This window comes from Nothoprocta perdicaria, unplaced genomic scaffold (genome assembly GCF_003342845.1).
Source record: "Nothoprocta perdicaria isolate Ctin4 unplaced genomic scaffold, notPer1 scaffold_52, whole genome shotgun sequence".
NCBI classification, from domain to species: domain Eukaryota; kingdom Metazoa; phylum Chordata; class Aves; order Tinamiformes; family Tinamidae; genus Nothoprocta; species Nothoprocta perdicaria.
The window spans coordinates 2,400,014-2,411,769 of record NW_020455777.1 but is presented as its reverse complement, the minus strand read 5'-3'; the positions used below and the strand labels follow the sequence as shown (position 1 = coordinate 2,411,769).

Genomic DNA, 11,756 nt, shown 5'->3' with positions numbered 1-11,756 from the left:
TCAAAGATTTATTTAAGAAAGAATCATGCCTTTCTGCACCTGAAATGTTACAGAAGGTAATAGAAAAAAGAGAGAGAGGGCGCGAGCGAGCGCATGAAAGCTGCACTTTGTAGCTTATTTATGTTAAGAATGRAAACCTAATAATAGCATAGTCTTTTCCTCACTATTTGTTGAAATGCATTTACCTGTGTATAAATGTTTTTCAGTAACACATTGCTGAATATAAAATATTGAGAGAGTGATTTTTGGATGATAAATGCCATATTGATATTTTTCTTGCTTCTCCTTATTTATCAAATACAGGATGCAAGACACTTAATGGAAGAGTTGTTTTTTCTATTTTTTTTTTGCTTGTTTGTTTGTTTGTTTGTTTGTTTGTTTTGCCCAGTAATAATATTGCACTTTTACAATTTCACAGGTTGATTCACTAATGACTCTGACTCTGCTTTTAACCCTTCAATACAGAATTATATTTGATTTGTTTTTCTGGTTTTCCAACTTTTTCTGTGGCACAGTATAATATTGCCTTTCGGTTTTTTTTTTCTCTCTTTTTTTTAAATTGTCCTAAAAACAAGTAATCACATAGAAGAATCCAGTGCCTTAAAAGCAATGTAAGTAAACAAAAATCACTTACATTAACTAAGGGTCGGTAAATATGTGAAATATTCACAATTGCATAAACAAGAGTGATATTTAAAAATATAGATTTCTGAGTATGCTCGTCTTGCTGCCTTTTAACATTGAGAAATTTCTCTGCATATATTCTTATTTTAGAGGGAGCTTGTACCAGCCACGTATGAGCAATCACGACAAAGCCAAAAGTACTTGCCATTGGCCAAAATAAGAGAAAGTTTGTCATCTTTCTGGTAAGAGAAAATATTAAACTTTTCACCTTTTCTTTTTGAATTTTCCTAGGTTTGAAACCGAATGCTGTATTAGGAAGCAGATATATGTTTTTGCATATGGTCTGCTCATGAAACAAAAACGAGTCATTCACAAATTTGCTTTCTCACCCTTCTTTTTTATTGCCTGGGAACTGTACATCAGCTTGTTAGTCCCATGTAGTGAAATCCTTTGTACCTGTATACAGCATCTGCACTATCAGCACAAACTACCCTTCTACCAATCTCTTTGCTCTGACTTTGAGATTTACCACCACTCTGTGCGCTGCTGGTCAGGAAGCCTAACTCTGAGGGCAAATTCATGGCAGCTACGTTGGGACCTCTTCCAGTTCTTTGGGCGCCAAATGCCACCATTTGTAATTCACATAAAATTTTGTAAGGCAGAAACCAGACAATGATTGATCCGTAGAGAACTTAATAATACCCACATCTTGAAGAGATCATAGAATCATAGAATCATAGAATGCCGAAGGTTGGAAGGGACCTCAGAGGTCATCGAGTCCAACCCCCGTGCTCAAGCAGGGTCACCTAGAGCACGTGGCACAGGGCTGCATCCAAGCGGGTTTTAAAGATCTCCAAAGAAGGAGACTCCACAACCTCTCTGGGCAGCCTGTTCCAATTATGTCTTGAGAGATGTAGAGGCCTATTTCAAGGGTGGCAGTGCAGTGTCTATCAGCAGACGAGATGCCTTGGTAGCAGATAACCACCTTGAAGGGTGACAGTGCACTTGTTCCATCAGCGGACAAAAAACAAGGGCAACTGTCTGGCTGCTGCATGACCATGAAGCTCTTTGGATAGTCCTGATGTAATCCTTAGTAATTGTGCTTCACTTGCTTTTAGGCAAAAAAGGTATTGTATCCAGGACATTATAGGTGATCTTATAAAGGACTAGACGGTAGCCTTTGATATGTGAACCTGGCAAACCATGATTGGCAGAATGGACATGTAGTATATGTGTGTAGCACGTGTGATCTTCTTATAAGCTATATAAAGGCTTGCTGATTATGAAATAAACRTTATTGGACTTTCAAGCCAGTAGCCCCTGCTCCTCAATGCCACCACAGAGAGACTGTTCAGTTATTTTTTAATGAAATTCAGTAGTCTCTTTTGTTGAAAATCAACCCCCCACACTGTGTCCCCAATCACTAACCCAATGTTTGGAACTCTGTTCTTGATAATTCCATCATTCTATGATCAACAGTGCTTATTGAGCTCATCTAGTGCTGTTTATGTGAATTATCTGATCTGTAGATAAGAAATGATTTCTAAGCTCTTACTATTGCTCCTGTTCTATTGGGGATCATTTCCATCACTATTATCTATGAAAAAGTATTTATAAGTAAGTGAAGAGGTTTTCTAAATATCTAGTCACACTACGCAACTGAGAACATTCTTGTAAACTAAACCAAGCTGAACTCTAGAACTTTACTCATTTTTCTGTAGTTTTTAATATACATACTAACATAGATTTTGTAGGGCAGTAAAGTGATATGAATTATTAAATTCTTATAAGCCACACAAACAGCCTTGTATCTAAGTGCTTAGCCAAATGAAATCAAGTCCAGTAGTTTAAGCCATGCAAAGATATGCCTGCTTTTTGGGTCAGAACAGTGAGTCACATGAGCAATCTGTGTGTCCATAATCTTCTTTCATTTTGAGACCACCTCAACATGGATGACCATGCCCATACCTATCTCCTTGCTGATCTGCGTCATACTGCTCACTGCATCCAGGCCCTGTGTCATTCCAGATATCACTGAATCATCAGTCTACAGCCTCTTCCGATAGTCCACACAGGCTGTGTGCAAATTCACTAAAAATATTGCACAGATTTCAAGTAAAGAAGAGAACTCTAAGGGAGCCTATTCTGTAGAAAATATGCTGAGCATGCTAGGAGCTATTCATTGTATCTGTAACAAGATTAAAAAGCTGATGGAGGGCATTAATTTGTAAATAAACAGGCTGATCAGCACCACATCTCTTCACAATCATGATTCAGTGTGGAGAAATGTGCCTTAAAATTTCCCAATTACAACATATCCAGTGGAACATATAAACTAACCTGTAGGAGTAAGATATCTTTACTCCTGGGGTGAGATAAGCATAAATTTCTTCAAAACTGTGCTTCTTTCACCATGATTGTCTGTACTTTCCTTTCTCTGTTTTCATTTGTACTGAAGACTGTTCCACAGCAAAGAAAGATATAAAATTAGAAGATAAATGAAGATATGAGAAGTATACTTGATCACAGGGTCTTCAGTGTCCTCAGACTTACATGTTGATGTCTACATTGACTGAGGCCCCTAAGGAAAAGTAACTGATGGAAGAGCTGAGGGATGTGGAAGAGGAGRGTCAGGCCCAGGTTCTCTCAGCAGTGGCAGATAGTTACTAGAGGAAGATGCATCCTCTCCTCTTTCTTACTCACACACCGTTGATCTATTTCACTGCCTCTGATTGACAGCAATATCAATAGGTTGTGCCTTGCTGTAGTCCTTCTTAAATATTTCCCATGTAGCACTAGAGAAGAAGAAAAAAAMCAGAGGCTATCTTAGTAGGAGGCATCTAACACTACATCCACATACACGTATGCAGACAGTGCCTGCCATCATGAGCAAACATAATTTTTACTGGCACTCAAATTTATTTATTTTTCTCCGGCTTCTTATCACTTAGACTTTAAATACATGACTCTCCTGCTGYATTCTGATCATCTGGTTGAGATATATAGCATAACCTCCTTAACCTTTTTCTCTCCCATTKTTCCTGAACAAATGGTACTCTTTAGTATTAATATTCCAATCACGTTTTCACATCACTGTACTGCACCAGGGTTTTGAATACCAGTTAAGTTGTAATTTTGATCATGCATCAAGATTTTCAACTCTTTCTGTTATTTTTCAAACATTTTTATTAGTTTAGAAACATCTAGATTGACCACCAGTGGGCTTGCTTTCTTCTTATATGACTTTTTTAAAATAATCATTGCCTTTTCACTTTTCCAGCTTTGTATCAGACTCCTGTGAGTCATGTTTGCTTGGACACTCATGTCACCAGTCCCTATAGGACCTGTAAGAATAGTTTAGTGCTCACCTCATTAGATTACCAAACCTATGTCAGAGTATGGGTTTTTTTTTTTTTTCCTTTTCAATGATGTTTACCATCTCATCATGTGGTTATGCCGAGGAAGCCAGGGTCCTCTTTGCAACAGTCTGCACAGCTGTGCATTCAACTTCCCATCTCTACATGTATGCATTTGAGATTATCTTTGTCAAAGGAAAAACTGTCATAATGCTTTTTGGCCAGTCCATCTTTCTTTTTGCCCCAGAAGTATTTACATCACAAAATCACCCCTGCAACTTCAGTGATCACGTTTTGTTAGAGAGCCAAATGATTCTTGGAGGCTTCCCTATGACCCTATGACCCCAGCTTCCCTATGACTGAGACAATAGATTCCTATGATTTGTGCAGAACTTGAATATGCCGAAACTCTGATTTCTGACACACAATGTATTAGATTGATACTAAAAAGTAGAAAATGAAACAAAAAAAAAAAAAAAAAAAAAAAAAGGAATTGAAATCGACCCTCAGAAGTGTCCCTGTCTTGTCTCTATACTCCAAAGTAGGACCACCTATATCTAAACTGCTCTTGGAAGATGTTTGCCTAACCCTACTTTTAAAAATATTGGAGACCATCACAGCCGATGTATTTCAGCACAATAGCTTTGCTGAAATTTATTCATCCTAACAGCAATGAATATGGAGAAAGAAAAATCCCTTCCTCTTTGCATATAGCTCCTGTCTATACTGTCAGACTGAGCAGTGCCAGTACACAAGCCTGAACAGTGGTCCTTGATCATCTATAATATATTCTTAGCAGGGACCCTGGAAAAAAAAGATCATTCTCCTCAACAATTCACACTTATAGTATGTGACTTAATATGCAGTTCAGCTGCAGCCATGTTGTCATGAAGGCTTTAAAAGAGCTTCAGGCTGTGGGTGGATGATACCTTTAGGGGAAAGAATAATACTGTACTTTTTTGGAATAAATATACCCTTTGTAAAACAGTCATATGTTGCCTTTTTGGACAAGATAAAGCTTTCCAGTTGAACCATACCATTTTTAATTGACATGGCATTTTTAATTGACATTGACATTCCCAAAATCAGCTCCCAAAGTGAAATTCCCAAAGTGCAATGCTCTACTGAACCSTCACCAATGCTTAGTGAAAAAAAAAGTGATAATTTTCTGTGTATTGCAAATCATATTCCTATTTATACATTTTAGATTGCTTTAAACAGTTCTGTCAGATAAGTTTTGTCAGAAAGAAATAATAAGCTCAAATTGGTTTGTAAATCTTTAACTTGCTTAATAYTTTTGAATATATTTTTTCAGCATTTATATCAATTAACCCTTTTAGTTGATATAAATGCTAACTAACCCCAACAAACCCCTAAATRACCCTTTAAATTTGTTGACAAAGCTGATTACATTGGGAATGATAACGTGGGCAGCCTTTTTAGTGAAAAGAATCATTTAATATTTTGATCTCTCTGGAGCCATGTTTTGATAGCCTCAGTTGGTAGCCATCAACCTGTCCTGTCAWGGAGAAGCTCCTATCCTACTACATTTACTATTTTTGTACCTGTTCTGTGAATCACTGGAGGATTCATTTTTCAAGAGCTCTCAGAGTTCTCACTTTCAGAAGCACTTAAATTATTTTTAAATTACATATTRGGTTGTTAGGACTCTTTAAGACTGAACTATGCCTCATAAACCAATCTCTTGGCAAATCTACAAGAATAAATGAATAAAATTAAAGTGATGAAGACAACTAAATCATTGTTGTCAAGTAATCTCCTATAAATTATATTTTGTTGTTGTGGGCTCTGTGGTCCATGCTAATCGAGCTTGATAGATGTTGCTTCTTCTTCCCTTCTACCTGAGCTGCATAGCTTCCCTGTTGCCAATGGTGTGGCAATCTAGGAAGCCAGGCTCTAACACAGTCTTCTGCTTTTTGCTGTATGCTTCAGTATGAAATAAAACTGAGTGTGCTGCTTTGCAGCAGATCTCTTATTAGAGTGCAGCCTGGGCTGTGATTTGCTGGTGCGGTGGATGGTTGCCTAGAGAAGCACAACCTGAAGTAGCTGCGTCAGTGGCTCTGACCTGGTAACGACAGAAGTTTGCTAATTTGTATTCTAACTAGTGCTGACTGATAAAGGGATGTATCCAGTAGYGCCATGCTCAGCTGGCTCTTTTTTTTTTTTATTTCTTTTCCAATTTACACTAGTGTGACACAATGAAATTTAGAGAAGCAAATCCTGATTTACATCAGGGCGAGGGCAGAATCCAGCCCGATTTTCTGCCACAGAGCCATATAGATAACTACTTTCACTGTGAAAATAGCTCGGGCATATTTTAGAACACTCCAATGGATGTTTGCATAAATATAGCCTTTCTCCATTTTGTGTGGATATTTTGGATCTTTCTGGTACCTCTCATTATGAAATATTCCTAAATGCAGGACAGACAAATTACGGCTCTGGTTCGCTTCGAGCAGGGGAGCCTGCCTAAATCGCGGCCACATTCTTCCCATAGTAGCCGGTTGAAATTAATAGCACATGCAGAGGAAAAACTAAACCCTTTGACGTCACTCGTGAAACGAGGCAACATAAACAGAGCAGGCTCCACTCCAGCGCGCCGGCACAGCGGCGCGGATTGGTCTGCTGCGCGCTGCCTGTGGCACTTGACAGCACCTCCCCGCCGCGCGYGCTCCGGATCCTGCTCCGGCTCGCGCCCGGCCTGCCGCTGGCTAGCACCGGGCTCACACTGCAGCAAGCTCTGCTCTGCCCCAGCCCCTTCACTGGCAGCAAAGTGCCCTCTCCTTCCGACTCTTTTTGCTTCTTAAGGTGGCTTTCTAGGCTGGGCTGGGGGGGATTTGGGGAGGCTTTCTTTTTTTTCCTTTTTTTTATTCCTTTTTTTTTTTTTTTTTTTTTTTTTTTTTTTTATTGCTGTTGCTACTTAATTGCATTCCTAACCCTGGATGCAGTTACTGGATTCTGCAGTACAAGTCTTCATGAACAAGCTGCACCGCTTAGAGATTTCACGGCATTCAAAGGTCACAGAACTGCCACTATGGTTAAATGTCTTGTTTAATGGTTGAGGTATGTACAGCAAACCTAAACGAGGCAGCATGATGGCTTTTAAAGGGCTACTAAAATTGCGAGGGGGAGAGGGAGATAATACTATCATTTAAAGGAGACGATTTTTGGTGGTGATTGTTACTACAGCAACCGGTTTTTGAATTTCCTCCCTTTTTCTGCTTATTCAAACTGGATGAGCAGGCTAACATATGTTGATTTAACCATTTTATGGCAAGAGAAGACTGCAGAAAGAATCTGTTATCGTAATCTGTTATTGTTTCTGCCCCCGCTGAGTRAAGTGTGATTGCATTTTTCGCTGTGTAGCCCTACTGCTCAATGGCAGGGAAGGAGACCTTGCACTTGGTTGCCTTGGATGAAGGGAGGAAGGAAGGAAGGAGAAACTCATTCCTATCCTGAGGGGGCTGTGAGTTTGTTTGAGAGTTAGAGCAGAGAGAGGAAGAGTTGGAAAGAAATGCGTCAAGCAGAAAGGAATATAAGCATCATTTTGAGGAGTGTTGTGTTCCGCAGCATTGTGTTACTACTTGCTTGAGATGCTTTGCTTGGTTTGGGTTCAGAAGTTCAAAATTAAGAGGAAGCCTGTGCTTTAACTTATAAACAAGTCTTCACCGGGAGCGGAGGGAGCTAATTGCCATTCATCAACATCAGTTTTCAGACTGCTTTTGCTACCAAACCGGAGAAAAGTGGGAATTTATTTGGAAGCTGAAGTAATGCAGCCTGATGTCTGTTTAATGACATATAGGTTCAATCCCTATTGAAGCAGCTTGTGAGCTGAATGAGTATTGCAGCATTACAGTGAACAGTGTGTGCTGCAGGAAACGAAAGCAACTGCTAGCATAAAACTAACGTTGTTTTCAGGAGTGTGATTCTAACATGAAAGAGGAGGAGCCACTCGTCAGAGTTCATGTATGTGTGTGCATGAGTGATCTTAAAAACTATTACCAGTCAATACTGCCAATTTATTCAGTTATTTTGGTTAAAAGACAGATATGCTCAGTGACTATCAATCCTCTTTTTTCAGTTTGTGGAATGAGACTTTTTACAGCTCTGTTTGAGATGTTATTGTAAATATAAACCTTTCACGATTCGAAAATCTTTTGGTTTATCTGAACAAATCAYACATCAAAAATCAGTTCATGCTGGAAACTGTCCTTATGCAGTGCACTTCAAAGAGCTATGAAAATTAAATGTGCTAGGTTCAACCATGCTAGCTTAAGGACTGCAAAAATATTAGCTCTGAAATGCAGAGGATGTGATATGTGCTGTGAATGGACAATTGCTATTCTGCAGTGCCTAGTGGGAAAACAAGGACTTTGTGTATTGCAAACGCATAACTGCAGATCCTCCATTTCCTTTGCTGTATCTTCACAGATGAATGCAAGAACAAAGAGGATTGTCACAGATAAACTCTTTAGTGTCACATCTTTTTGAGATACTTAAGGATATTTATTTTTTTTCATGTCATCCTATAACTCAAAGGCAAACACTGTTAGTTGAACTATTATTTTGTAATCTCCATACCATCCTATGCTTCCAGCCCTTCCAGGAGTCTTYGGTGAACTACCAGCTGTTCTCAAAAATTAAAACACTGCTTCTCCAGGCCAAAGTTTAGAAAGATTAATGTAGTATTTGTTAGAGGATTAAATTTGACTAAGGGCAATTCTGCTCTGTAAGGAACAACTATAAAGCTACTTGAAGTGATCCAAGTTTCTAGAAGGTAATCTGTAAGGCTCTGGTTTTGTAATAATTTCCTAGAAGTGCATTATTCTCTTCTTTTGATAAATGACTTGCTAGCAAATCTCAAATTTTAATCTACCTTTTGCTGCATTCATATTTTGTAGCAACTACTGCAGGCAGTACTAAGTAGAAGTGGACTTCACCTAAGCCAATGACTGTTTTTCTATTTTACTAATGAGCTTCCAATTTAGACATAATGCATTCTCTGAACATTCTCACTTCAGCATCAAAACCAAATAAAATCTAAGGCTGGATTCTTTGCAGCGGCTAAAGTTTTTTGACGTTTGCAGGCACATTGTTCAAAAAAGGATTTTGTTTTGCAGCTATTTCATGTTATATGTATGGCAGTTCATTATAAGTTTATTTGAATAGAGTGGACAACAGTTGTCACCAGGGAAGCTCTAGTGACTCCAGCAGAGTCGTGCATACTCTAAGGAGTCTGATCCAGTGTATGTGCGATGCTTAATTCTGTGACCCAGCGTGTAAAATATTCTGTATAGCAGCAGCTGTTTCCTCCCTTCTCTTCCCATTTATGTGTCTTTYCCTTCTGAAACCCACTTGTCTGTGTGCCCTCACTAGACCTCTGGGTAGATCATTGAGGCAGACTGATTTTCCAGTGTCCTCATTGCAATTATAAAGTATAATTGAGACATTCAGTAATATGTAGTTCCTTTCCACTCAATCCATGGTTCTTCTACCAATAGTTAAAGCATGTTTTAATGAGAAACTGTCTGAAAATTGACCTTTTGTGATATATTTATGGTTTTCTTGCAGTTTTTCAGTCCTACAGGGAAAAAACTTCTCTTGCACTGGCAATTTCCTCTCTAATGGCTCTGTGAAACAGAAAAGATAGCTATTGCTGTCCATATACTACAATCCAGCCCATAAACTACAATCCAGCATATCTTTATTTAATACTAAGAAACATGTAASACCTATTCTGTCATGTAATCAAGTTAAATATATGGCCTAAAACTTTTGATACAGTTGGGCTAACAGAAAAACAAATCATTTGGGGGAGCCAGAATGACATCTCATGTAAGTGAGCATTCTAAGTWACTCCCTATTGTTCATCTTTTCTCTCCCTTTGTGCCTAAAATTATTACAGCRTTCCATGTGTTTGTCACAGGGTGAAAGCAAAAGGGACAGCTGGGGTCCTACCAGCTGCCAGAACAAAATTAAGTGTTTTGTAATGAAATGATGGCTCAGTATTCCTCCTCCCACATCCATATTGGGTGGAAGATGGGAATCTCTGCGTTGGAATGATACCACTGATTTTTCTTTATCCTCAGCCAAAGAAAAAAAAAAAAAAGGCTTTTTCTTGCTGGGACGTTAGGGTTTTTTTTTCATTTCCAGACAAATGTTGAGTTTCCACATGTGTAGTGTGAAAATTGCACTTTTCAGTCATAAAAATAGGACGTATGTGTAATGGATGTTACTGAGTATTAACCCAGGGCGAATTGGTACACACAGATGTGCAGACCTAAGTATGCAAAACTTTTGATGGTTTTTCTCTCTGTGACCAGGATGACGTGCACGTAACTAGGCAGCTAAAGATAAACTATCATAGCCGCAAACTGGAGCATCAAAAAGGCTCTCAGATGCGGTGGGGGAGAGGGGTGATAATGACCTTGTCCCCTGCTTTCCCTATAAATAAATAGGAAAGTGTAARGCCTGTCTTCTGTTAGTACTAAATAAATGATAAGTTTAAAATATTGAGTTTGCCTAAATACTAGAGAGCTTGAAGATATTGTTTCTATTTTAATCAATTTAATTAATTTATGGAAATATAAGCTGCAAAGTCAATTGCTGTAAAACTTTTTAACAGAAAAGTTCTTCTATATCTTCCAGAAAATTGTTTAGAACACATCTTAATCTTATTTTTATCATTTTTCATGCTTCAGTGGTATCACAAGAAAATCACATTAGAAAACAGTGTTGGATCCTCTGAAGTTAGGATGTCTGTTTTCATGTAACACATTGTGCAGGATTCAGTAGATACATAGCTAGGGTTCACAGTGCTCAGGGCACTATCRTATAGTTAGTGATAGCTATCTGTTCCAAAGTATTCAGTTTTAAGGTAAAAAAAAATAACAAATCAGAGCATGATCTGATATTAGACAGGGCAATTCCAGAGGCCAGACTTTAGTGGAAAAAAAATTAAGTGAAAAATTTGATCAGGGACTGTTCTCATACAACCATAATCAAATGAATTAAATATTTTTTCATATACACATTTAATTGTGTGGTATATGCAGTACATAGACACTGTATTATTAATATATATTTCTCAGTTTTTCTGTTCTTAGAGAGTAAAAAGATTTATGGATATTTATAGATTTCATTATATAATGTCTTATTAATGTTTTATTATATAATGCCTTGGGCAGAAGGAAAGCAAGCTAATGAAAGCGCCCCACCAGGTTTGATTTTCTTATTCTGTTCATCCTCCTCATGGGAGTTCTGAGTGAGGATGGGTGGGAGCATAATTTAGCTACTTTTTTAGCCTACATAGTCTCATGGTATATGATATGGATCTTCTAGCTTACTATCTAGCCAAAAATGACATCCATGTTGCCTATATGGATAAACATAGCTGATGATCTCRTCCTCTTAATGAATGAGGATGAGCATTTAGGATTCACCTACTCACAGAGATAAATTTATTACAGTTTAGCTACAGAAGAATTGCACACAGACACAAACAGCAAGATTTATTTTTCTTCAAGTACGTTATATTAAAAATAGGAAACAAATATTTAGGAAAGTATAGTTGCAGAGATACTTTTTCTATAGCTCTTACATTTATACTAAATAACCACAAAAATTCCTGGTATGAGAAAATCTCACCAACTAATATATCACTGTGGTATATCTTAATACTAGCGATATAAAGCTCTTAAAAGCAAAGCAGCAAATCTACAGTCAATCTAAGTTTAGTTAATTGTCATGGAGGCA

The 11,756-nt window shown here is 38.0% G+C and overlaps 1 long non-coding RNA gene across 1 annotated transcript; it reads left to right on the top strand.

Annotated features, from left to right (window-relative positions):
* The first annotated feature begins 6,696 nt into the window (after positions 1–6,696).
* LOC112954914 lies at positions 6,697–7,039 on the top strand. Its single transcript, XR_003250803.1, has 2 exons — positions 6,697–6,809; positions 6,950–7,039. It is a non-coding gene; the product is annotated as an uncharacterized LOC112954914 (long non-coding RNA).
* Positions 7,040–11,756: the final 4,717 nt, after the last annotated feature.